We start from the raw sequence: 24982 nt of genomic DNA, 5'->3' as shown, positions 1-24982 counted from the left end.
TCAGTTTCCAGGCTTGGAAAAATGAGGGAATTATGGAGATCATTCATTCATTTATTGAGAAAGTAAATACAAAGATGAAAATTCTAGTCTGGACAGGGATCAATTCCATTTTGGACATGTTGAGTTTGTAGGGTCTATTGTACACTCAAGTGTAGATATCCAGTTGGCTGAATGAATCATAAATAGAGGATACATCAGTCTGTCTGCAGAGGTAGTGAAGTCTTGAGAATAAATGAGATCAGCCAGAGGGCACTTTTGGAATAAAAGTAGAGTCCAGGACAAGAGGTCAGAATAAATCAAAGAGGGCATTATGTCACCAAAATGGGGAAGAAAAAATTTCAAGAAGTGCTCTATATTATCAAATAGAGAAGTGGGTCCTGAAAGGTTCATTGCATTCAGTAGCAGGACAGTCACTGGTGACTTTGTCAGAAATGGTTTCATAGGAGTGATTGTTGTAGATCCAATTGCAATGAGATTTATTGATTTATTTTGGTAATTTGTGTCTTTCAAACAATTTGAAAATTTAAATTTGTCCATTTAATCTAAGTTGTCATATTTATTGGTACAAAATATTTCATAATATTTTCTAATTACCGTTTTAATCTCTATAGGATTCATAATGATGTCCTCTCTTTCAGGATGTTGGTAGTTTGTCTCTTCTCTCGTTTTTTCTTGATTAGTCTAGCTAGAAGTTTATAAATTTTGTTGATCTTGTTTCAAATAAACAAGATGTGGTTTCACTGGTTCACCCAATTCTTTTTACTACTTCATTAATTTCTCCTTTTCTTTATTATTGCTTTTCTTCTGCTTATTCTTGCTCTTCTTTTCTTAGTTTCTTAATGTGGGAGCTTAGATCATTGAATTTCAAATTTTAACTTTTCCAATATAAGCAATTAAAGCTATAAAATTTGCTCCAAGTTTTAGCTACATCCATGATTTTGATGTCATGTTTTTAATTTTCTTTCATTTCAAAATCTTTTATAACTTTTTGCATGATTTCTTCCGTGGGTTATTTAGAAGTATGTTGTTTTATGTCCAAATATTTGAGGATTTTCCAGATAACTTTCCATTACTAGTTTCTAATTTAATTCCTTTAGGGTTAGATATTATATACTATATCATTTCAACTTTCATTTTAAAATTTATTAAAATGTCTTTTTGACAGTCTAGGTGAATGTTTGCATGCACTAGGAAGAACATGTATTTTGTTGATGTTGGTTGAAGTAGTCTATATATATATGAATTATGTCAAGTTGTTTAGCATAGTTCAACTCTTCTATATTCTTACTGATTTTCTGTAAATTTACCCTATCAATTTTTGTCCTTTGTCCATTCAGATTTTGCTTCGTGTATTTTGAAGCCCTATTATCAAGTGCATGCATATTTAAGATTGTCTTGCTTCCTTGATGTATTGATCCCTTTAACATCATGAAATTCCAGGTAATACACCTTGTTCTAATATTAATTATAGTCACTCCAGATGTTTTATGCTAAGAGTTTGCATGATGTAAATTTACCTCCTTTTTGTTTTTAACCATGATGCATTATTACATTAAAATGGGTTTCTTATTAACAGCATAGAATTGGGTCTTTAATTATAAATTTGACAATTTCTTTTAATTAGAAGTTCAGGCCATTTACATTTAATATGATTATTGATATAGTAAAGTTTAAATTATCAACTTGTTATTTTTTTCTATTTGTGACATCTATTTTCTGTTCCTTCTTTACTCTTTTCCTACCTTCTCGTGGATTGAGATTTTTATATATATTTAGCAGTTGCTCTAGAGCTTATAAAATGCATTTTACTTATAAAAATTGCTTTTCCTTTCTGGATAACTAACCTTTTAACTTAAAGGAAGCACTTTGAGGTTTCTCTTTGGCACATTGGAATTGCCAACACCACTACTCTTGTTCTTTGGGGTTATTATTAAGTAAAATAAAGGTCACTTAAATACAAGCACTGCAATACCATGAGAGTCGATCTGATAACTGAGAGGCTACTAGGTGACCAATGGGTGGGATACATTGGATAAAGGGATGGTATACTTCCCAAGGATGGATGGACAGCATGAGATTTCACCATGCTACTCAGGACAGGGAGCAATTTAAAACTTATTGTTTATTTCTGGAATTTTTCATTCAATACTTTCAAATTGCAGTTGAGCACAGATAACTAAAACCAAACTGTGGAAAGTGAAACCATAAATAAGAGGGGAAAATATTGTATCTTTTTTCCTCTATTTTTAAGATTTTGTCATCATCACTTCCCTCATTATGATTCCACCATGCTGTGTGTGTGTTTGTGTGTGTATCCTGCTTTGGGTTTACATTAAGCTTCTTAGAATCTAGCTTTATAATGTCCACCAAATCTGGAAAAGTTTTGGCCACTATTTCTTCAAACTTTTCTCTGCTTCTCCTCTAGGATACAATTACACATATTTTAAACCACGCTATAATGTTCCATAGATTACTGAGACTGTTTCTTTTATCAGTCCTTTTTTTTTCTCTTTTTGCTTTATTCGATTAGTATAACATAAATCATTGATCATTTCATTTCACCTGCAGTGTCTAATTTATTATTAACCTCATCAGGTAAAATTTTCACTTTTGGTTTGTATGTTTTTACTTCTAGAAGTTGTAATTGTTTCTCTCTTATATTTCCCACTTCTCTTTTTTTGTTTCCATAGTTAACGTAGTATAGTAGTTGCTTCAACATCCTTGTTTGCTACAGCTATCATCTCTGTCATCTCTTAGTTTGTTTCCATTGACTGACTTTCTGAGCTTTGTTTAGCTTCCTTCTCTGTACCCAAGGTCCAGAAATTGACTCCAGGTTGAAATCCAGGGCAATTGCATGTTCATCTCTTTTGTGTCCCCCTTTTCACAGATCACAGTTCTGCACTGCCTGTTGTTAAATGTCTGAAAACTAGTTACTTCATGTATGTTGTCAAACCTTCTAATTATTATGATGGGAAGTTAAGTCTGGCTCATCATAGCAAGAAGCAGATGTCCAGCCACTAAAATTGGGGTTATTTGTAACCACAATTATTATGGCAATAATTGAATAATACAAATAAAATTTCTATATGCCAGGTTTGTCACTAAGGATATAAAAATGGACAAGAGGTGGTACCTGCTCTCAGGGAGTCTGACATAGATGCTAAGACAATGTGTTCAATGCAAAGATAATAGCATATACAGGATTTTATAGGACCTCTTAACTTAACCTTCAGGAACCTTTGTATACTTCTAGGTTGAAATTCAGAGCTGAGTCCTAAAGGTTTAATAAGGGTGATTTTGGATCAAGGGTGATATAGGGAAAGGATATTCTATGCAGAAGAGACAACATGGGCAAAGGCATAAGGAAAAATAAATAGCCGGACATAGTTAGGAAACTCTAAGAAGTTTGGCATTCTTAGAACATAAAGTGGAAAGTAGCAAGTGAGAATCTAATAGGCTAGAGAAGAAGGCAGAGACTGGATCATAAAGGGACTTGTCAGCCACAAGAGATAGGCATTATTCTAAGGTTATGGGAAGCCCCTGAAGCATTTTAGGTAAAGGACCAAGGTGTAGACAATAGGTAAAGTAGATCAGGGAAGAAATTATAAGACTAAGGCCAGGACTATTTCAATGATCTAAGAAAGAGTCTCTGAGTGGCTGAACTGGAATTTTGATGCCTAGAATGAGGAGGAAAAGACAGATTTGACAAATAATAATAAAATCTCCCACTTTTGGGGTGTTTACTATACTCCAGGCTCTAAGTACTTTGCATAACACTAACACATTATAAATGTGTTACATTTATAAACAAAAACCTTGTAAGGTAAATACTGTTTTTAATCCCAATTTAATGATTAGGAACTGAGCACAGAGGTATTAACTAACCTATGTTACATAACCAGTAAGTGGGGAAACTGATACTAATCCCAGGCAACCTGGCTGCAGAGTCTATATTGTTAATTTTATTGTATGGCTTCAGTATGATTGCTTGGTATTATAATTATCTGTACGGCTTCAGTATGATTGCTTGGTATTATAATTATCAGCTTGTCTGATTTCTCGTTTTGACTGGAAATCCCAAAATGCAAAGACTATTTGTTGATCTTTGTAATATCCCCAGGAGATACAGCAACAAACTGGGCAAACAACCCACTGTCCTGGAGAAACCACAAATAGAGAAATAAATAAAATGACCAATTTAGAGAGTGCTATGAACAAATGAGATGAAGTAAAGTAGGGTAAGGAATTTCTTGAAACAGGATGTCAGAGAAGTCTTCTCTGAGGAGGCAACACTGAACTTAGGTAACCCAGGTAAGAGATGTTGTCTTGTTCTAGGAAGAGAAGGAAGGCTGTGCTGCAGAAACATGTGTGGGAAGGAAAGATGGTGCGAGACAGGATCAAAGAGAGGTATAAAGTGAGATCCATTCCTAGAACAAGTCTAGTAAGAAATTTGCATTGTATTTCAAGTGCAAATAAAAGTCAATGAAGGGTTTTAGTAGGGGGAGGGAGAGGATGATAAGGTCTGATTTGCATTTGAAAGGAGACTTTGGAAAGTAGAAGGGAAGGAGGTAAAAATTAGAGAAGGGAAGCTTAGCATTTGAGGTATGGAAATGGACAATTCAGCAAAAATGCAATCTTAGAAATGGCTGTGTTTCAAGATCATTGGAGTTAACCAGCAGAAGAAATTCAAGCAGGGTACCATCTGTTTAGATGTTTAACTCTTTGAAAATGATAACTATTGATGATGAAGAGATGTGCAATGTCATCCAGGAAAGGGAAAGTGTATCTAGACTGAAAAACATGTAATAATGACAAAAAGTTTGCATACGCCTATGATGTATCTATACGTTAGGAAAAAAAAAAAAAAGAGAGAGAAGGCTGATGAGTGATGATGATGGGAAAATATTTGGGCAAATCAGTCAAGTGCTAGTATGCAGTGAATAGCATGATGGCCTCTAATGGGTATCCAGAGGATAAAGTTTGGTTTTAGTTAAAGTCAGGAGATGGATTGAGGAAAATGGTGAATCTAGGAGAGCTGCTAATAAGAGAGAAGGCATTCCACAGCCCACAATACGAGTATCACTGAGAGGGTGGACAACCCACATTAGAAAGGCTCTCTACCTGCTCCCACTCCTAGGCTGGCCAGGTTCTCGTGTATCACCTCCAGAGTCACCTTGATTTGGAGTGAGCCCATCGGGCAGCTTTGGACAGAGTAAATATTCCCATCCCATTTATAAAAATATAATAGAGGCTGGGATAAGTGGCCCAAAATGGAGGGGAGGAGGGGAAAGCAAAGCATATAAATTAGCTCAGAATAAATGACATTAATGTGGTGCACAGAGTGGTGGGGAGTGAGAGACAGAGATAAATGCACAAGGAAGCAAAAAAGAATGAAATTAGAGAAGGATGATAAAACTTACAGAAAAGGAAGAGACCAGCCAGAGAAGCAAGCATAGGATGATGTTCTTTAGTGTGCTGAGATATCTAAATATAACCGGATTTCAATGAAAGAACTGAATATATTTCCTTGTCTATTAATTTGGTAATCTGATCAAAAAGCATTTGGGTTTGTGAAAAGATAATAGATAACAGAGCCAAAAGAATTAGGGCAATATTCTTTTTTTTTTTTTAATATCATTTAACTGCTATACATTTATTCCACTAGGGAATAAAACACTCAGCAAACCCTGTTTAGCATCTATGAGTGGGTTTGTCATATGGTTACTAAAATGACTTATATTCAATCTTCAGTTTGTATGTTCATTCTGTATATCCCTAGGCCCTAACCTTAGGGATGGCATGCATCTGCTGGAAGTCACATATACTCTATGAGAATCAGAATTAAAAATTATAGCTGCTTCATCTAATAAGGCAATAGGGAACCTCAGCTATTACAGCCCTGCAGAAAAACATATCCCAATAATGTTTCAATCACATTCCGTGGGAAGATATCAGGTGCTATGGTTTAACAAGTGTGTTGGTTCATTGCTTCATAAATGGTGGGCATACTACAGTACCTTGAGGGTGGCATATTCCCTTAACCCCCTTGGAGGACTATTAACCCTGAACTTGCAGCCAGACATCCATCAACCAACCATCCTAGAGCTGTCATTATTCCCTAACAAGCCTCTTTGCTCCAACCAAGCCACCCTGCTTACTATTCTCCATCGATGACTTGCTAATTTTAGTACATATTGCTCTGAATCATAGCATGTCAGAGCTGAAAAGGCTCTTAGAGATTTAGATCAACCCTCCTCAATTTACACCTGAGGAAACATATTTCAGTAGTCCTTCAAACCCTAGCTCAAAACTGAACTTCCCACAGATTGCTTTCCCTGTGAAATTGTAGCCAGCTCTGGGAGCCACTCCTTTCCTTTGTACTTCTTTTACTATTATAATTTCTGTTTGTCCAAGAAGAAGCCTTGGATCAGTCACTGTTCTTCCCCTGGACTTCATTTCTTTTGCTGTAATAGGAAAGGGCTAGATTTGATGACCTCTAAGGTCCTTTTTTTACTATAGCATAGGTCGATTCTACAAATCTATCTTTGGAGTCTTGGATTCTTTATAATTGTTCTTGGTCATCCATGCAGGCACTTGTTGCTTTGCATGATAACTTGTTAACTGAACTTGGTACCTACTAGTACCTCTTCCTCACTGCAACATTCCATGGTGTCAGAAGTCAAATGTCAATTACCACAGGACTGTGCAAAATGAAGAATCAGTGCCAGTGTGCATGGGTTTCAGCTAGTATTGCATAGTGCAAAGTAAGAACTGCCTGTATTTTTCTATTCCTTAGTAGTGTTTTGCTTTTTGGAACTCATTCTTCAGATTTTCTTTGAAGAACTAACCTTTCCTTAGTAGGTAAACTGTAATTCAAGGACCTTGTCCTTCCCTTGCCAAGTGTGATAACATGACCAGAGCTAGGCCAGTTAAATGTTCTCCCTAGAATTTATATCTTGAATCATAGCAGTCCAAGGTTTGAAAAGGGCTAGAGTGGAGTCACCTGATGGCATTATTCTGAAGGGACTGTTCATCAGTTCTTCTTTACTACTTCCTGTTAAAACTGATCTGGTTCTTGTACTTTCCAAGGTCTAATTCTTTAGCTTTTCTTTTGGTTCTGAGAATTATCCTATCTCATTGTACTAATCCCTATTTTGCTTAGGTTATGCAGAATCAATTTGTGTTGTAAACAACAGAAGCACCTCAGCTGATGCAGTGTTTCTGGTTTTACTTAACCCAGCATATTAACTTCTTCCTACAAACTTCACAAACCACCAGCATTCACTGATTGCCTCTCCAATTTCTGAGCACTTTGTTGTTTCTTACCTTTATTCACTGACTCTCACCTCATTTAAACTCCACCTTTGAAAGTTACTTCTTGCTAAATATAAAGGTTTTTTAAATTTTATTTTAATTTCTCAACCTTTTGGATATTTCTTTTGCAGCATCTGACAGTATGGAAATTCCCATCCACCTTTTTGGGTGCCAATTTGGCCCTCACTTCTCTAACCCTTCCATTACACTTTTAAGTCCTCCTTCTTCCTTTCATTTCATAAATATTGACATATGTAGTACCCCCCAGCCCTCTGTGTTCTACTGGGGTCTATGTTGCTCAGCCTGGATCCTTACTCCCCAACTCCAGAACATATGATAGACTGCTGAGAGTAAAGGCAAAGGTTACATAGGGCACATCTCCTTAGATTATAAATTTTACTTGACACTGGGGAGAAGAAAACATGATTTTTATATTAATTCAATATTAGGATGGATTCTTAAGATAAGACAGTTCTTCTTCCAGTGTGTTCCTTGAGAGATACCTATCCACTCCCTAACATCTAACCCTTTTCACTCAGGCACAAAGAGATAGACTAGCATTCTTCTTGGCCACAAGGTACATTCTGGAAACAACCTTTGAGAAGCAATGTGCAGGATGATTATATTTTCTCTCACAACAGTTTAACAAAGTGATTAAGAGTAAGGACTCTGAAATGCAAAGGGCATGGCTTCACACTCCACCACTGACTAGATATGTGACCTTGACAAATATTTGATGACATGTATTCACCATAGTATAATACAACAGAGTTTTACTGCTCTACCTATTCAGACCTTCCTCCCTGCAAACACCTTGAGAGGTGTCTTCTGGGTCTCTTGTTCATTTTTTATTGGGTTGCTTGTTTTCATATATTTAAATTTTAAGAGTTCTTTGTACATTTTGGCTAACAGTCTTTTGTTGATTATGTCTTTGCAAATATTTTTTCCATGTCTTTGGATTGTCTTCTCATTCTCTTGACTGTCTTTCACAGAGCAGAAACTTAAAATTTTAAGTCCAGCTTATCAATTATTTCTTTCATGGACCATGCCTTTGGTGTTCTATCTAAAAAGTCATTTCCATGCCCTAGGTCATCTAGAATTTTCCCTATGTTATCTTACAGGAATTTTTTATTTTTGTGTTTTACATTTAGGTTTATGATCCATTTTAAATTAATTTTTGTGAAAGGTATAAGGTTTGGGTCTAGATTCATTTTTTTTTTTTTTTGGCATATAGATGTCCAGCTGTTATGGCTCCATTTGTTGAAAAGGCAATCTTTTCTCTATTGTATTGCTTTTGCTCGTTTGTCAAAGACCAGTTGACTAGAATTATAATCCTTTATTCTTTAGTCCCACAGCCACTGCTTTAAGTTCTGTATTAACTCTTACCTGGACTATTAAATTAAAATAATTTCCTACCTGGTTTCTCCCCAAACCACTCTCTCCTCTTTTGCTTCTATGATGACCCAGACCTAGATTAATCTTCCTAAAGCATAGCTATCATTGAACTACCACTGACTGACTTCATGTTGATATTAAGCTTTTGAAGTTGTAAAACCTTAAAGTTATCACTTATGAAGTTGGAACAAACTGAAATTATCAGTCTAACTTGCCTCCAATTCATAGTCACCAAGTTCAATATCTCAGAGAGGCAGTCACAAAATCTTTACTTTTGGCATTCCCAGTGATGGGAATTTCTCTGTCTCAAGAGGAAGTCCATGTCATTTTTGAAGAGTTCCAAGTGTTAATGGTTAATCTAATATTGAACTAAAAATTTGTCATCTCTGCAAAGGCAAGATGGTTGAAGTTCTTCCTGCCAGAACTTGTAGGATGAGATCAGTCTGTCTAGAGGAGACTTAGGACCACAGGCTTATAGTAAAGCCAGATATCAAGTGTTCAAACACCAACTCCACAACTTAGGTATTGTGTAATTTTTAACAATTAACTGAACCGCTGACAATAATGAAAATTGCCTCATAGAGCTGTAAAGATTAAATGAGTTAATATTTGTAAAGGAGCTTAAAACACCTCTTGGCATGTTCAAGCTCTAAATATATGTTAGCTATCATGATTAGCTATTTTCTAAAGTGATGACTCTTTCAAGTATTGGAGATCATTATAATCTCTCTCTCTACCTCTTTTCTATTTTTCTCCTTCAAGCTTACCATATCCAGTTTCTTCATTACACATGAACATTGATTCCAGCGTCAGAAAGATTTGGGTTTGAATATCAGGTTTGCTACTTCCTGGATATACAAATGTGGGCACATTACTTAACCCACTGAAGCTCTTTTGTCATATGTGAAAAGAGAGAACTGTACTAGGCTGTGTAGTTGTCTCCACTGAAAACGGGATCCTAATTCCTGAAACCTGTGAACATTATTTTATATTGCAAAAGACACATTTAAATTAAGTGTCTTGGATGGGGAGATTGTTCTGGATTATTCAGGCAGATCCTAAACTGTAATCACATGTGTCCTTATAAGAGAGAGGCAGAGGGAGAGATTTGACTACAAAAGAGGAGAAGGCAACATGACAATGAAGCAGAGGCTAGACACAGGTACCCACAAACCAAGAATCGCTGTTAGCCAAGAACAGTGTTTTCATAGCTGGAAGAGGTAAGGAATGGATTATTCCCTGTAGCCTCCAGAAGGAAACAGCCCCATCGACTGACACCTTGATTTTAGCCCCATAGACTCGTTTCAGACTTTGGGCCTCTAGAGCTGAAAAAGAATAAATTTCTGTCTGTTGAGCAGGAAAATCCAGTCCCAGGTGAGGATTTCCACCTCATGGAAGATGGCAAAGAGTGTAATGCTACCAACCATCAGAAGTAGGAGTCCACAGATACCAGCCCAAGGAGAACTCCACTCACGAGACACTTATAAGAACACTTTAATTACAAACAGAAGAAAGGGTCCAGCAAGATTAGTGTCTGTAGTGTGTTCCTGTCTCCCATGGCCAACAGGAGAGCCTCCACAGGGTGATGGACTGCACAGACACCTCTTGTACTATGGGTGAAAACACTGTTGCCTTCCCTCGGAGGAGAAATACTAGTGGACTAGCCAGATGCTATGCGATACACCACTGAAGCAGTACAAGGAAGTTCACTATGTACTCAGAACAGGGAAAGATTTCCCCTAATAAGAAAGGAGAATCTGAGCTATTGCTCAGCACTGGCCATAAGGTGACTTTCCAGGCTCAGGGTACCGACTGGGGCAATCTCAGGGACTGGTGATAAGTTGCTATTGTGTTTTTGTTGTTGTTTTTAATTTTTATTGGAGTATGGTTGATCTACAATGTTGTGTTACACTCTGCTGTACAGTAAAGTGAATCAGTAATACATATACATATATCCACTTTTTTTTAGATTCTTTTCTCATATAGGTCATAGGGTTCCCTGTGCTATACAGTAAGTCCTTATTAGTTATCCATTTTATATATGGTTGTGAGTCAATCCCAATCTCCCAATGTATCCCTCCCCCACTTTCTCCCCTGGTAACCATAAGATTTTTTTTTTCTAAATCTATAACTCTATTTCTTCTTTATAAATAAGTTCATTTGTACCATTTTTTAAGATTCCACATATAAGCTATATCATACAATGTTTGTCCTTCTTTGTCTGACTTACTTCACTCAGTATGACAATCTCTAGATCTATCCATGTTGCTGCAGATGGCATTATTTCATTGTTTTTTACAGGTTGCTGTTGTTTTAAGTCACTAAATTCATCATGTTTTTACAGAAATGAGAATATGAATACAATTATATTTATGAAATTGGGTTTTTAAGAGGATCAAATAAAAAAATGTGTATATATATATGTACACATATATATATATGTACACACACACACACATATATATATATATATATATATATATATATATATATGTACACATATATATAGAGGGAGAGTACCTACGACAGTGCCTGGCATAGCACCTTATACAAATTAAGTATGCCATGTCCAGATCCTTTAAAAAATTACCCAGACCACAGAGAGGCAAATGGATTGTAAATAAGATGTGTAGGCAGCAATTACATGTTTATTGCATATTCTATATAAGAAATGAAGGTGACAGCAGGCTAGAAAGAAATAGAAAGATTTCAAGTATTTTTAGAGGGTAGAGAAAACTTGGCCATAGATTACATGGAGAGGAGGAGAGGTGAAGAAAACTTAAGAGTCAAGATTGACTTCCAGCTTCCTGGCCTGAACAATCTAACCATCTACTCTTTCCTTTTCTTTTTCGGGACCTAAGGTTCACATTTGCTAAAGGTGAAGTTGTTAGGTTGTGGCAATGGAACAAAATATCTGGCCCACTTTTCCACTGGCCTAATATTCACTTGTCCCAGAGACTATCACAACCTGCAAATAATCAGAGACATGGTTCACATATGATTTTTTTCCTTTAATTCAGCCTTTAGTTCCTTAACATAAACATTACGGCACTTGCAACTTTGTTCTCTAACCTCAGAATGGCCTAAAGTCTGGCACAATGACAGTAATCTCAGGACCTTCCAAAATACTGTGCTCCATAGAACTATTCCCTGGAAGAAAACAGTCAGAAATCAAGGACCTGATTCAGGAAACAAGGTACACCTTCCAGAAACATTTGGCAACAGTTTAGCTGTTCTGCTTTGCTCCTGGATAATTTAATCAAGTGCCAAATGTGTCCAATGGGTCTCCATTTAGTATGTGGGGTGGCCAGGGAAAAAAGAGATTAGAAGAAAAAAGCCATATAGCAATTTTGTTTGTCTGGGTCCACAATTTATACCATGATATTAGATACAGAATTATTTCTCTTCTGATACAATCAATTACACTGAAAAATTTTTTCTAATCTCAGATCTGTACATACCTGCACATTGCAATGTTTCCAGAAGACTCATTATAATCATCACTGAATATTTATTGAGAACCTACTGGGCAGAGAGAACTGTACTAGGCATGTGATCAAGAGAGAGCCTATTTCCAGCCAAGTTCTTTTGTTTCCATCCTGTTCTGGGAGTAATAACATACCTAAGGAAAGTGGAATTCTACACATAATCAAACTTATTTTCTGATTTGCTCATTATTTTGATTGCTACTTATGACTTATGATAGAGGTTGTTATTTTATTGCATAATTTCTGTATATAATTAAGTTACTTTAAATGAAGACTTTCATTCAGCTCTAGTTAGTAAGAATAATGTATTTCTGATTTTCTCATCATCAACTGAAGAAAAATTGAGTCACAAAAAGAAGGTATACTATTGAACAGATTCATTTGTCAAAAATTTAGAATTCATTGTATATATAAATAGGAAGATTGATGGCATTTGGTATGAGATAAATGTCATTGTTTAAAAAGATTATCAGAAGTATGTATGTCAAGGAAACTAAGTTTCTAGTGTTCCATGTGGGGCTTGAATTCTCTGATCAAATTACAAGTTTCAAGTTTAACAGTAAAAAAGATCACATTGTTATAGTTGCACATATATTTTGTAAAAGACAAAGGGCCAAACTGATAAAGTGAAAAAGAAAAAAATCAGTGCCTTTCAAAACAGAATTTCGTGGTTTTCATTGTTAGTGAGTTGGGTTATGTGTCAGGTAAACTTTGATCTTAAAATATCTTTCACAGGCATGATTTCCTCCAGAGACCATTTTCTGTCTTGATACCCTCACAAGAGAAACAAGAATAAATATTTTGTTCCATAAAATATTCCTCCCATGACTATTCATATCTCTCAAACTTGTCTTTATGTGAAGGAAGTTGTAGCCAATTTTGGGGAGATATATTTAGCTTTTCAGAAAGCTTCTCTCTTTCTTAAATAGGAATCATTTTCTAATATCCTAAAAATTGGGATGGAGGTGGGGAAAATATTCCCATATCACATCACCTTAATTTATTATCCAATGCCCAGAGCAAATTTCATCTTGGTTTCTTTCCCTTTATCCTCTGCTCTAATCTTTCCCTTCCTCTCTCCCTGTGCCCTCCCTCTCCTTCTCTTAACAGGATGCCTGTGTCAGTGAAGAAAGTGAGAGAATGTTAGCAGTTGCACGTTGTTCCTTTCAGCTCTGATCTGGCAAATGAAGGCGCCTCACCCTTCTGTCCGAGCCATTCAGTACCAAAGCCGCTTAGGTACATTCTGTGCACCCCGTCAGACAACAAGTTTTCCTCACTGTGCCAAAATCTTCTTGGAAACCCAAGCCAGATGAATTAGTCAAAAGTACATTCTCTATGATCACAAAAAATAATCTGGACTGTGTTTGGGCTATATTTAAACTGAATTTAAAATGATAAGGTCTGCATGTGTTTCCCTCTCCGGCAGAAGAGAGGTAATTGACTTTCCCAATGGCTCCTATTTTTGTTATCAGAATTTTTGAGTTAGTCATGTCCTAATTAATTCATTCATCAATGTAAATTTGGATATTTTTGCATTCAGAGCTCTTCCTTAACTCATTTGCAGTGTTTATAAAGATGTCGTGACTAACAGAGACAGACAATCAGCTTTGCTAGGAACCCCTTAACGTATCCCCCCCCGCAGGGAGTCCAGCTCATCTTCCCATTACCGAGAATTCCACTGCACAAGTGGAGTCCTGGCTTCCATCTAGGACCATACTCTCTCATTTCATCAAATAATTCATTTCTTATAGTCTGCCCAAAAGAAAGAAAATAAACTTTTTTTACTACTTCTGTAAAGGGTTTATTATCAAGAACAGGTCCACCACACAGGAAAAGCTTATGATTCCTTCTTAAAGGTTATGTATGCCAACCCTGATGGTGATGTCTGCCCTTTGTATTGTAGTATTTAAAGGTAGTGTGACTTTTCTCATAGAAAGTTCCAAACCTATGAACTTGGGACTTGGTAATAACCTGAGACTATGAATAAGCAGTGGCAGTGATAATAGCCAAAACTTTTCTCTCCCTGCACCTTCCTCCCACTACAAACCACCATCCACTCCATCCCTGCTGAGATAATGAACTGGGCTTTCCTTCAAAAGTCTGAGTGCCAGACCCAAAGTATTATGTCTCTTATGCCAACATAGGTAGATAAGTTATCACTGGTCTGGATTTATCTTACCCAACTTCAGAATTCTCTCTCCACTTCCAAGAGATCCTCTGATCAGGGATTTCTAGTCCTCTGATTGGAATAGAGATGTAGATTATTGCCCATTTTTCAAATTAAAAGTTAATTTATTAGAGAAATGCATATTTTATTTTTACCATGGTGACTGTCCAAAAGAAATAGTCTACAGGCATTATCTGATTGGTCAGTAGTACTAATACGTGCTCACACCCTATTTCTAAGTCAAAGGTTTAGACTTTACCATAGAAACAGCATGATTACTCATGGCTTGTTTCCACACACACACACAAAAATCTATTTTACTCTAGAATATATTTAGTCCAGAATACAGTACTAGTGGCATCAGTTCATTTATGTTCGAGTACCATATATCACATAGAGTCCATGAGAAAACACAGGTATGTTTACCTGGAACACATACCCCTCTTATTTTGTGTTAGAACATGACAAGAAAAGGTAGATACTCTGGGGGTACCAGCTAGACGCTTACTGGCTCCTCAAATGACTCTCACAATCAATCAGCTCTTCACCTATTCAAAATGAAGAGTTGAGGACAGAAAGCTTATGAGGACAGAGGCACGAGACTCAATCAACCTTTGGATTGACCACATCAAGATGAAGGACAGAGAACAGGCTGTGCAGCCAATAAAAGTAGACTTCAGCTCTAGACTCCACTGCTTATTGGCTGTTACCCTTTTTAAATTTTGATTTTTATAGGCAAAATGAGAATAATAATAATATCTACCACATTAGGCTTCTTTGGGATTTTTTGAGACGGTATGTGAAAAACACTTAGCACAATGCTTAACCAAGAGAATGTTAATTGTGGTTACAGAAGGCACTTTTTGCTAACTACCCCACAAGATTTCCCCTTCTCAAAGAATTGCCCCCCCCCCACCTCCAAGTTTCCAGGAGTGAGCCTCAGAAGCAGTGCCGGTAACACTTGACTCTGTCTGCTTAACCATTGCCAATTGGGAATGCACAATGACTCAAGCTGGGCTAATTCTGGGTTGTAAATCAAGCACCTTAGACTGGGAGCTGGAAGTTATTTCACTTTAGTGCCAGCAATCATGAGACAAGGTTCAAAAACTCTTGCAGTTGAGGTTCCAAAAGTTCAAGTCTCCTACTTCTTATAGTTCTCAAGGCTGATTGTCAATCTCTCCCTTAGATTCCATGAGATATTCTAGATTCTTCCAGTAGATCCTCATCACCCCCCCACCCCCGTTTTCTAAGTTAAACTAGCTGTAATTGGTTTTTGAAGCTTACAAAATAAAAATGTTAAACTGTAATTAGTAGTAGTCATTGTAATAGTAAAAGTGGCACCATTACTAGGAGTAATAGGGGTAGTGTAATCCAAACTCTTTGTATTTTTTTTTTTTTTAATCCATACTCCTTGGCTTCTCATTCAATGTGTTACACCATTTGGCTCCAACCTTTACGTTTATTTCACCTTTATGTTTTATTTACATCCATGAAGACAAGGTCTAGAGATGACTCTTGAATCTGTGGCTCCATGGAACCTATACGATATTGCACAGAGAAGTCACCCATTAAATATTTGTTGAATAAATGGAAGAACTTGTGAAGGAAATAAAGTTAGATTAGTTATGTAAGAATCTAGAGTATGTAGTGGAAAAATGAATATTTTGGAAAGTACTTTAAAGCAAGGCATTTTAATGGGCAGGGGTAAAAATGTGTACATCTCATGGTGACACTGAGTTACAGAATAAACCTGGACTAATTAATAAATCATTTTCTTTCTGTAAGCTAAATACTAGCTAGTAGAGGTTGAAAGGATAAAAGTTTTTAAAAAGTTTTAAAAAGACCCTAAAAGTAGATCGGTCATTAACAAACAGATCTCTCTCTACTTGCCAAAACACAGCCACTCCCTTGAACCTCCATAACACCTTTTCTGTTATAGGGGTCATATATCACAGTGACTTCTGAAGGTAGTTTTTTGTTTGAGAATCTGAGGTAAATAGCTGTTGAGTGCAGCTTTTGAGTTGAGCTGGCTTTTGGAACTTGGACATTTACCTAGGAGGGACTGGTTACTTTGATGAGGAATCTGATTTTGGATATTAGTTACTTGAAAAGTCAAAATATTATAATGATGAGACATTGGAAAAACACCTGTGGAAAGAACCTTTTTAAAATATCTTTCTTGTCAAAAAATTGGAAGCTCCATGAGGAGGTCTGGATATAAATACCCAGCAGACTACTGTCCTCATGGACTTTCTACATGAACTATCTGGCAGAAACTTAACTGGTCCTGCTCCTGTTCCATTGTTTTAAAAGGGCAGAAGTTCTTTTATAGGAAAGTGGGAGGAGAATGAAAATGTATTTTAATTTATTTTTATGATAAATATAATTATATCAAAATTTAAAGCTATATGTTTTGATTTTCAGTTTGATGCCCATAATGCAAGAAGGAGTCATTTAATAAGAGATTGAAATGAGCATTTGCTAACAATGAAGTCATTATTTTAATGAAACCTGATCAACTTTCTTGAATAATTTAGGATTTTTTTTAAACAACATATTTCAAGGCAGAAAAAAAAGGAAAAGACCATACGTTTGGCAGAAACGAAAAATGGTTTCTATGGCAGCTTGATTTGGACATGGAAAACCTGTTTCAAGCTATTCATAAACCCAACTCTTGCAAACTATTTATTATGTACAATAAATTATATGAAACATGTAATGAAAAAATGAGAGTGATTTGTTTTAGAACTCGGAGAGTTAAAGAAAACTATTTGAGAAGGAAGGACTGGGTAAGATATGGATCCTAGTGTTTCCCGTTGAACTAGCTTAATGAATTTGTATCCATACCAAAAGGACCCCCCCTCCCACTCTTCACCAGTTGACACAAATATAACATTCTTTAAGGAAGAAAGAAAAGCAGAATGTCCCCCAACCACATGAAGCACACCATTTTCACAATTCCAACACAATTTAGCCTCTATTCTTCATGCCTGAGTGGACATCCCTCGTTACACACCCAAGGCAAAACTTGGAGACAGTGATGGGGAGAGATGCATTGCCAACCCTCATAGGCTGAGCTGCTTGTTCTACATGAGGGCTTAAAAAATATATATATGATTATATTTTCTAAGTGGAGCATGTATGTTCTCGTGAGCCCTGAAAAGTTGGCAATTCTGTATCAAAAATATGTATTTCTGCATATGCATGACATAAGATGAAGATTTGATTTCTAATCTCAGAGTCATTATCAACACAAAATTTACATTCTCAAAATAGGTATCTTTAGAAGCAATACTCAATCAAGTATTTCATAGTCATATCTGGATAATAAATGCTTTGCAATAGGACAAACCAGTTTGGGTAGGAATAAGAGCAGGTGTCATACTGCTGTATCTATTTCAAAATCTGAAGATTTGTGTTTTGTAGAATGGAAGCAGTTCAGAAAACAAGTGAAGAATAGAGAGGCAAAGAGGTTTTAAAACAGGAGTCTGGTGGGCAGGACAGTTTGTGCTAATGAAAGCAGGGCTTAGTATGTGTTAAAGTATTATCTTATAAAAAGGCAGTAAAGATTCCAACCTGCATGCAAAAATCTATTCAAGAAATGTGGGCGGTAAGAAAATGAAAGTAAAATCCTATAGTACAGTCACTGAATCTGTGAAGTAGTCAAAATAAACTCTCTTTTTAAGCAAGATTAAACAGAGCTGTATCCCTGAAGCCAGACCACCTGGGTTGAAATCCAAGCTTTGCATTTATAAAACTGCTTCATTCTCTGTGCCTCAATTTCTTCATATGTAAGATGGGTATGAATAATGCCATACCCAGGGAATAGAATTATCACAGGGACTAAATAAGTCAATATTTGTAAATATTTGTAGAATAGTACCTAGCACAGAGTAAGCAATTTATCAGTAGTAGTTAAGTTAAAATTTTGAATTTGAAAAATTACTTGCCTAGTTTCTTAATGCTCTAAAATATCTCTCATCAAGTAAATTTTATAATTAACATCCTTTTACATTTTTTTTACATTTTTAATTTAATGTAATCTGTAATAGCTGTATCAAGCTATAACTGACATACAATAAATGCACATATTTAAAGTATAAAATGTGACCAATTTTGACATATATATCACAGATATATGTATATATCTGTGAAACCACCTCCACAGTCAAGATAGTAAATATATCTAACACCCTCAAAGATTTCCTCCTGCCTCAATGCAATCCCTCACAATCCATTTCTGTTCCTCACCCTTGTGTCCCCAGGCAACCATTTAAATGCTTTCCCCACTGTACATTAGTTTGTATTTTCTACAGTTTTATATAAATGGAAATATACAATATCTATTCATTTGTTGGGGGGGGTGGCCTGGTTTCTTTAGTACAGCATAATTGTGTTGATATTAATCCATTTTTTCATGCACAGTTCATTTTTGTTATTCTTTTTTTTAATGTATTTATTTTATTTTAGGCTGCGTTGGGTCTTCATTGCTGTGCACAGGCTTTCTCTAGCTGCGGTGAGAGGGGGTTACTCTTTGTTGTGGTGCGTGGCCTTCTCATCGCGGTGGCCTCTCCTGTTGTGGAGCACGGGCTGTAGGTGCGTGGGCTTCAGTAGTTGTGACGTGCGAGCTCAGTAGTTGTGGAGCACGGGCTTAGTTGCTCCGCGACATGTGGGATCTTCCCAGATCAGGGCTCGAACCCGTGTCCCCTGCATTGGCAGGCAGATTCTTAACCACTGCGCCACTAGGGAAGCCCCTGTTATTCATTTTTATTGCTAAGTATTCTTTAACAATACAACTTGTTTAGAGATACCACAATTTGTATATTCATTCACCTGGTGATGGACACTTGGATTGTTTCCAGGTTTTAGCTATTACAAATAAAACTGCTATGAACATTTATATATGAATTTTACAGGGCCACATGCTTTCATCTATCTTGGGTACATACATAGAAGTAGAATGGCTGGGGCATGTATTAGTGTGTCCAATTTTTTAAGAAACAACTAAACTGCTCTTTAAAGTTGTAGTATTTTATCTTCCCCCTAGTGGTGTTCTATTCTTTCACATGCTCACCAACACTAGGTAGATCAATATTTTAATTTTAGACATTCTAAAAGGTATTTAGAATTATATCATTTTTATTCTAATCTTTATTACTCTAATGATTAATAATGTTAAGCATACTTCATATGCTTCTTTGCTATCCACATATCTTCTTTGGTGAAATAGCTATCTAAATCTTTTGCTTATATTTTACTGTATTGTTTCCTCATTATTGAGTTTCATTTCCTCCCAGTCTGTCTTATTTTTCATTCTCTTTTGAATAAAGTTTTAAATTTTGATTAAGTCCAACTTATCAATTTTTATTTTATGGATTTTGCATTTAATGTAGCTAAGAAATCTTTGTATAACCCAAAAGTATGAAGATTTTTCTCCTATGTTTTTTTCTAGAACTTTTATAGTTTGGGATTGTATATTAAATCTAAGTCTCATTTTCAGTTAATGTTTCCATAATGTGAGGTATAAATCAAAGTTTAGTTTATTGACATAGAGATATCCAATTTCAGTTCTATTTGTTGAAAAGATTATCTTTTTACACTGAATTACCTTGCACCTTTGTCAAAAATTGATTGACCATGTATATGTAGGTTCATTTCTGAATTCTATTTTGTTCCATTGATGTATTTGTCTATGTCTTGATCATTATGTCTTTATAAAAACCTTGAAATTGGGTAGTATAAATTGTCCCACTTTATTTTTCTTCAGAGTTGTTCTGGCTTTTCTAGGTTCACTGTGTTTCCATATGAATTTTAGAATCAGCTTGTTAAGGTTAACATTAAAAACTTTTCCTGGAATTCTGATTAGGATTGTATTAGATCTCTGGGTCAATCTGAGGGATAATGGATATCTTAACAATATTGAGTATTCTGATCTATGAATCCATATTTATTCATTTATTTATATAATCTTCAACAATGTTTTCTAGTTTTCAATATGAAGGTCCTTTACATATTTTTGTATATGCATGCATTCTTAAGTATGTTGTATTTTTATGCTTTGTGAATTATATTGATTTTCAATTCAGTTGCTTAATGCTAGCATATAAAAGTACACTGATTTTGTATGTTGATCTTGTATCCTGAAACTTTGATAAATTAACTTATTGTTCCATAAGATTTTATACAGTTGTGTCATATGTGAATAAGGAGCGTTTTACTATTTCCTATCTGATCTAGATACCTTTTTATCTTGTCTTATTTTGCTATCTAGAGTGTCCAGTACAATTATGAATCAAAGTTATAATAGTATACTTTCTTTCCTTGTTCCTGATCTTATAGGGGAATGTATTTAATCTTTCATGATTATGAATGATTTTGCTGTTAGATGTATGTTATTCATAGGTGCCATTTAACAATTTGAGTAAGTTCCCACATATTCCTAGTACGTAGATATTTTTATATGAGAAGTGAATGTTGGATATTTGTCCAATGTTTTCTTCTGTATACTGAGATGATTATAAGATTTTTATTTTTAATCTGATAATATGATGAGTTGCATTGATTGATTTCAAATGTTAAACCAATCTTGTATCCCTGGCATAAATCTCACTTGGTCATGATGTATTTGCTTTTTATATATTGCTGGATTAAATTTTTGTATCTATGTTTATAAGGGCTATTGGTCTGTAGTTTTTTTTTGTTTGTTTGTTTGCTTGTTTTATTTCCAAAGTTTGTATTGAATTGGTGTTATTCCTTCTTTAAATGCTCCAATGAAGCCATTTGGGCTTGTAGTTTTCTTTGTGGGAAGGTTTTTTTTAACTACATAACAATTTCTTTACTATATATAGGACCATTTATGTTATCTGTTTCTTTTTGAGTAAGCTTTCGTAGTTTGTAACTTAGAAAGAAGAAACTTATCTATTATAAGTTAGAAGAAGAAACTTATCTATTATATTTTCCTAAGTTGTAAGATTTATTGATACTAAGATGCCATAATATTCCCTTATGATCCTTTTAGTATCTGTGGAATCTGTAGTGATGTCTCCTCTCTCATTCATGATATTACCAGTTTGAATCTTCTCTCTTTTTTTTTTTTCTGATCATCTTGTTAGAGTTCTTTCAATTTTAGTGATCTGCTCAAATCTCCAGCTTTTGGATTCATTAATTTTATCTATATATATATTTAAACTTTTTATTGATTTCTGCTCTGATCTTCATTATTTCCTTTATTCTGTTTTCTTTGGTTTAATATTTTTTCTCTAAGTCCTTAAGCTGAGGTTGCTGATTTAGACCTTTATTTATTTCTAATGTAGATTTATAGTGATATAAATTTAGTTCTACATTTCTACAAGCAATGCATCCCACAGATTTTGATATGTTGTGTTTTCACATTCATTGATTTCAAAACACTTTCTAATTTCCATTTTGATTACTTATTTGACCCACTGGTTTTTTAGACATATGTTAATTAGTTCCAAATATTTGGGGATTTTCCAGAGAGCTTCCTCTTCTTGACTTCTACTTACATTGCACTGCAACTACATTGTAGTCAGAAAGTATGTATTTTTCAAGTTTATTGAGACTAGTTTTATTGCCTAAAACATGACATTTTTATAAATGCCCTGTGTGTATTCTGCTGTTTTGGGATAGGGTGTTTTTAAAATATCAGCTAGGTCTAGATAGTCGATGTGTTGTTCAAATATATATCTTCACTGGTTTCTCCTTATCTGTTCTTCAATTATTGAGAGAGGAGTGTTAAAATTTCTATTTTAAAATTAAATATGTGTTTATTTCTTCTTGCAGCTCTATGGATTTTGTGTTATATATTTTGAAGTTCTGTTATTAAATGTATAAATATTTAGGGTCATTATGTCCTCTTGATGATTTCACACATATCTCATTATAAGATATGCTTCTTTATCCATGGTAATATTCTTTGCTCTAAAATCTACTTTATATGATATTAATTTGGCTACCCCAAATTTCTGTTAATTGGTACTAGCATAGTATATATACCTTTTCTATCCTTTCCTTTTATTTGTCTGTGTCTTTATATTTAAAGTGTGTTTCTTGCAAGCAAGATCTTGCTCTTTTATCCAATTTGAAAATCCTTTTAAAATACCTTTTAGTTGGGGCATTTAAAATATTTACCTTTGTATGTAATTGTTGATGTTGTTGGGTTAAAATCTACCATGTTTCTACTAGTTTCTAATTATCCCATGTTCTTTATTTCCTATTTTAAAATTTCTCTATTATTATAGTAATTGGTTCTTTTGGCTTATTATCTATAACTCTGTTTTGTGTTTTATTAGTTTATAGTATGCATCATTTACTTATTACAATCTATTTTCAAGTGATTTTATGCTATTTCATGTTTAAGAAACTTACAATGGTATATTTTAATTTATCCTGATCTAACCTATGTGCTATTATTTTCATACATTTTACTTTTACATATGTTATAGATCCCACAGTACACTGTTTTTATTTTTAATTTTTCTTTAAATAGTCAACTATCTTTTAAGGGGATTTAAATAACAAGAAAATATACATATATTAGATTTACCTATATAATTACTATTTTAGGAGTTCTTCATTCCTGGATACAGTGTTTATTCTGGTATAATTTTCCTTTTGCTTGAAGAACTTCCTTTAACAATTCTTATAATGCAGGTGAGCCAGTAATGTCTTCTTTTGTGTGACTTAAAAGCCTTACTTTTCCTTCATTTTTGAAAGATATCTTACCTGGATATAAAATTCTAGGTAGATTTTTCTTTTTCTTGCAATACTTTAAAGATGTTGTTTCTTTGTCTTCTGGCCTGCTTTCTTTCTACCCCAGAAAGAAGTCTGAATAAATCTTATCTTTGCTCCTCTGCATATAATTTGCTATGTTTTTTCCTCTGACTGTATTTAAGATTTTCTGTATATTACTGGTTTTAAGCAATTTATTACTAGTGTTGGTGGAGTTTTCTTCAAGTTTCTTATGCTTGGGGTTCACTGAGTTTCTTGGATTTTTAGTTCTGGAGATTTAAGTACATTTGAAAATATTTTAGCCATTTCTTCAAATATTTTTTTCTTATCCCCCCTGCCTTTTCTCCTCCCCTTCCTTCTGAGACTCCTATTACATATGTCAGACTGTTTAAAGTAGTTCTGTAAGTCACTAATACTTGATTATGTTTTTGTGCTCATTTTTATCCTCTTTTATTTCTGAGTTTTATGTAGTTTCTGTTTCTATATTTTCAAGTTCATTATCTTTACTTCTGAAATGTCTAATATGCAATTAATCCAATCCAGTGTTGTTATTGTTGCTTTTCATCTCAGCATTGTAGTTTCTGCCTGAGAAGTTCTATTTGGGCCTTTCTCATATCTTCTTTTTCTCTACTTAACATGCTCAGCTTCCCCCTGAGCCTCTTGAACATATAGAGTACAGTTACAATAACATTTTTTAAAAATTAATTAATTATTTTTGGCTGCATTGGGTCTTCGTTGTTGTGCATGGGCTTTTCTCTAGTTGCAGTGAGCAGGGGTTACTCTTTGTTGCGGTGTGCAGGCTTCTCATTGCAGTGGCTTCTCTTGTTGCAGAGCACAGGCTCTAGGCACACAGGCTTCCAACTCAATTGTTACAGCAAGCAGGCTCAGCAGTTGTGGCTCACGGGCTTAGTTGCTCCACGGCATGTGGGATCTTCCTGGACCAGGGCTTGAACCCATGTCTCCTGCATTGGCAGGCGGATTCTTAATCACTGTGCCACCAGGGAAGCCCTACAATGACTTTTTTTTTTTTGCGGTATTCAGGCCTCTCACTGTTGTGACCTCTCCCATTGCGGAGCACAGGCTCTGGACGCGCAGGCTGAGAGGCCATGGCTCATGGGCCTAGCCACTCCGTGGCATGTGGGATCTTCCTGGACCAGGGCATGAACCCGTGTCCCCTGCATCGGCAGGCGGACTCTCAACCGCTGTGCCACCAGGGAAGCCTTACGATAACTTTTAATGTCCTCGTTCTATTAGATGTATCATCTGTAATTTCTTGATTAATTTATTTTTCTCCTCATTAGGAATTGTGTTTTCCTGTTTTTTAGCATGCTTTAGTAATGTTTGATTGTATACCAGGCATTGCAAATTTTGCATTGTTGAGTGCTGGATTTCCTTGTATACCTATAATTATTCTTTAGCTATGATCTAGGGTGCAGTTAAGTTATTTGGAAAAAGTTGGTTCCTTTTGAGTCTTACTTTTAAGTTTTCTCAGATGGGACCAGAACAGTGTTCAGTCTAGATTTAATTTTGCCCTATTACTGAGGCAAAATCCCTTTGAATACTGTATCTGATGTCCCATTAGTTATGAGGTTTTTCTACTCTTCCTGGTGGGAACAGAAACTATTTCTTTCTGTGTGAGCTTTGGGCATTGTTCCTTCGAACTTTTTCTGGTGTTTCCAGCTGCAGATAGTTTCCTCATACATTTGTACCTGTCAGTACTCAGCTGAACATTGAGTGGGGCCCTCTAGAGATCTCTGAAACTTCCTCTCTATGCAGATCTCTCCCCTCTGTTACTCTCTTCTGGCAACTCCTACTTCCTTGGCTTCTCAAAACTCCAGTTTTGTTTTCTCATTTTATGGAGACCACT

Source organism: Neophocaena asiaeorientalis, unplaced genomic scaffold (genome assembly GCF_003031525.2).
Source record: "Neophocaena asiaeorientalis asiaeorientalis breed wild unplaced genomic scaffold, Neophocaena_asiaeorientalis_V1.1 scaffold317, whole genome shotgun sequence".
NCBI classification, from domain to species: Eukaryota; Metazoa; Chordata; class Mammalia; order Artiodactyla; family Phocoenidae; genus Neophocaena; species Neophocaena asiaeorientalis.
The sequence above is the reverse complement of the archived record's forward strand: the minus strand, read 5'-3'. Positions refer to the sequence as shown.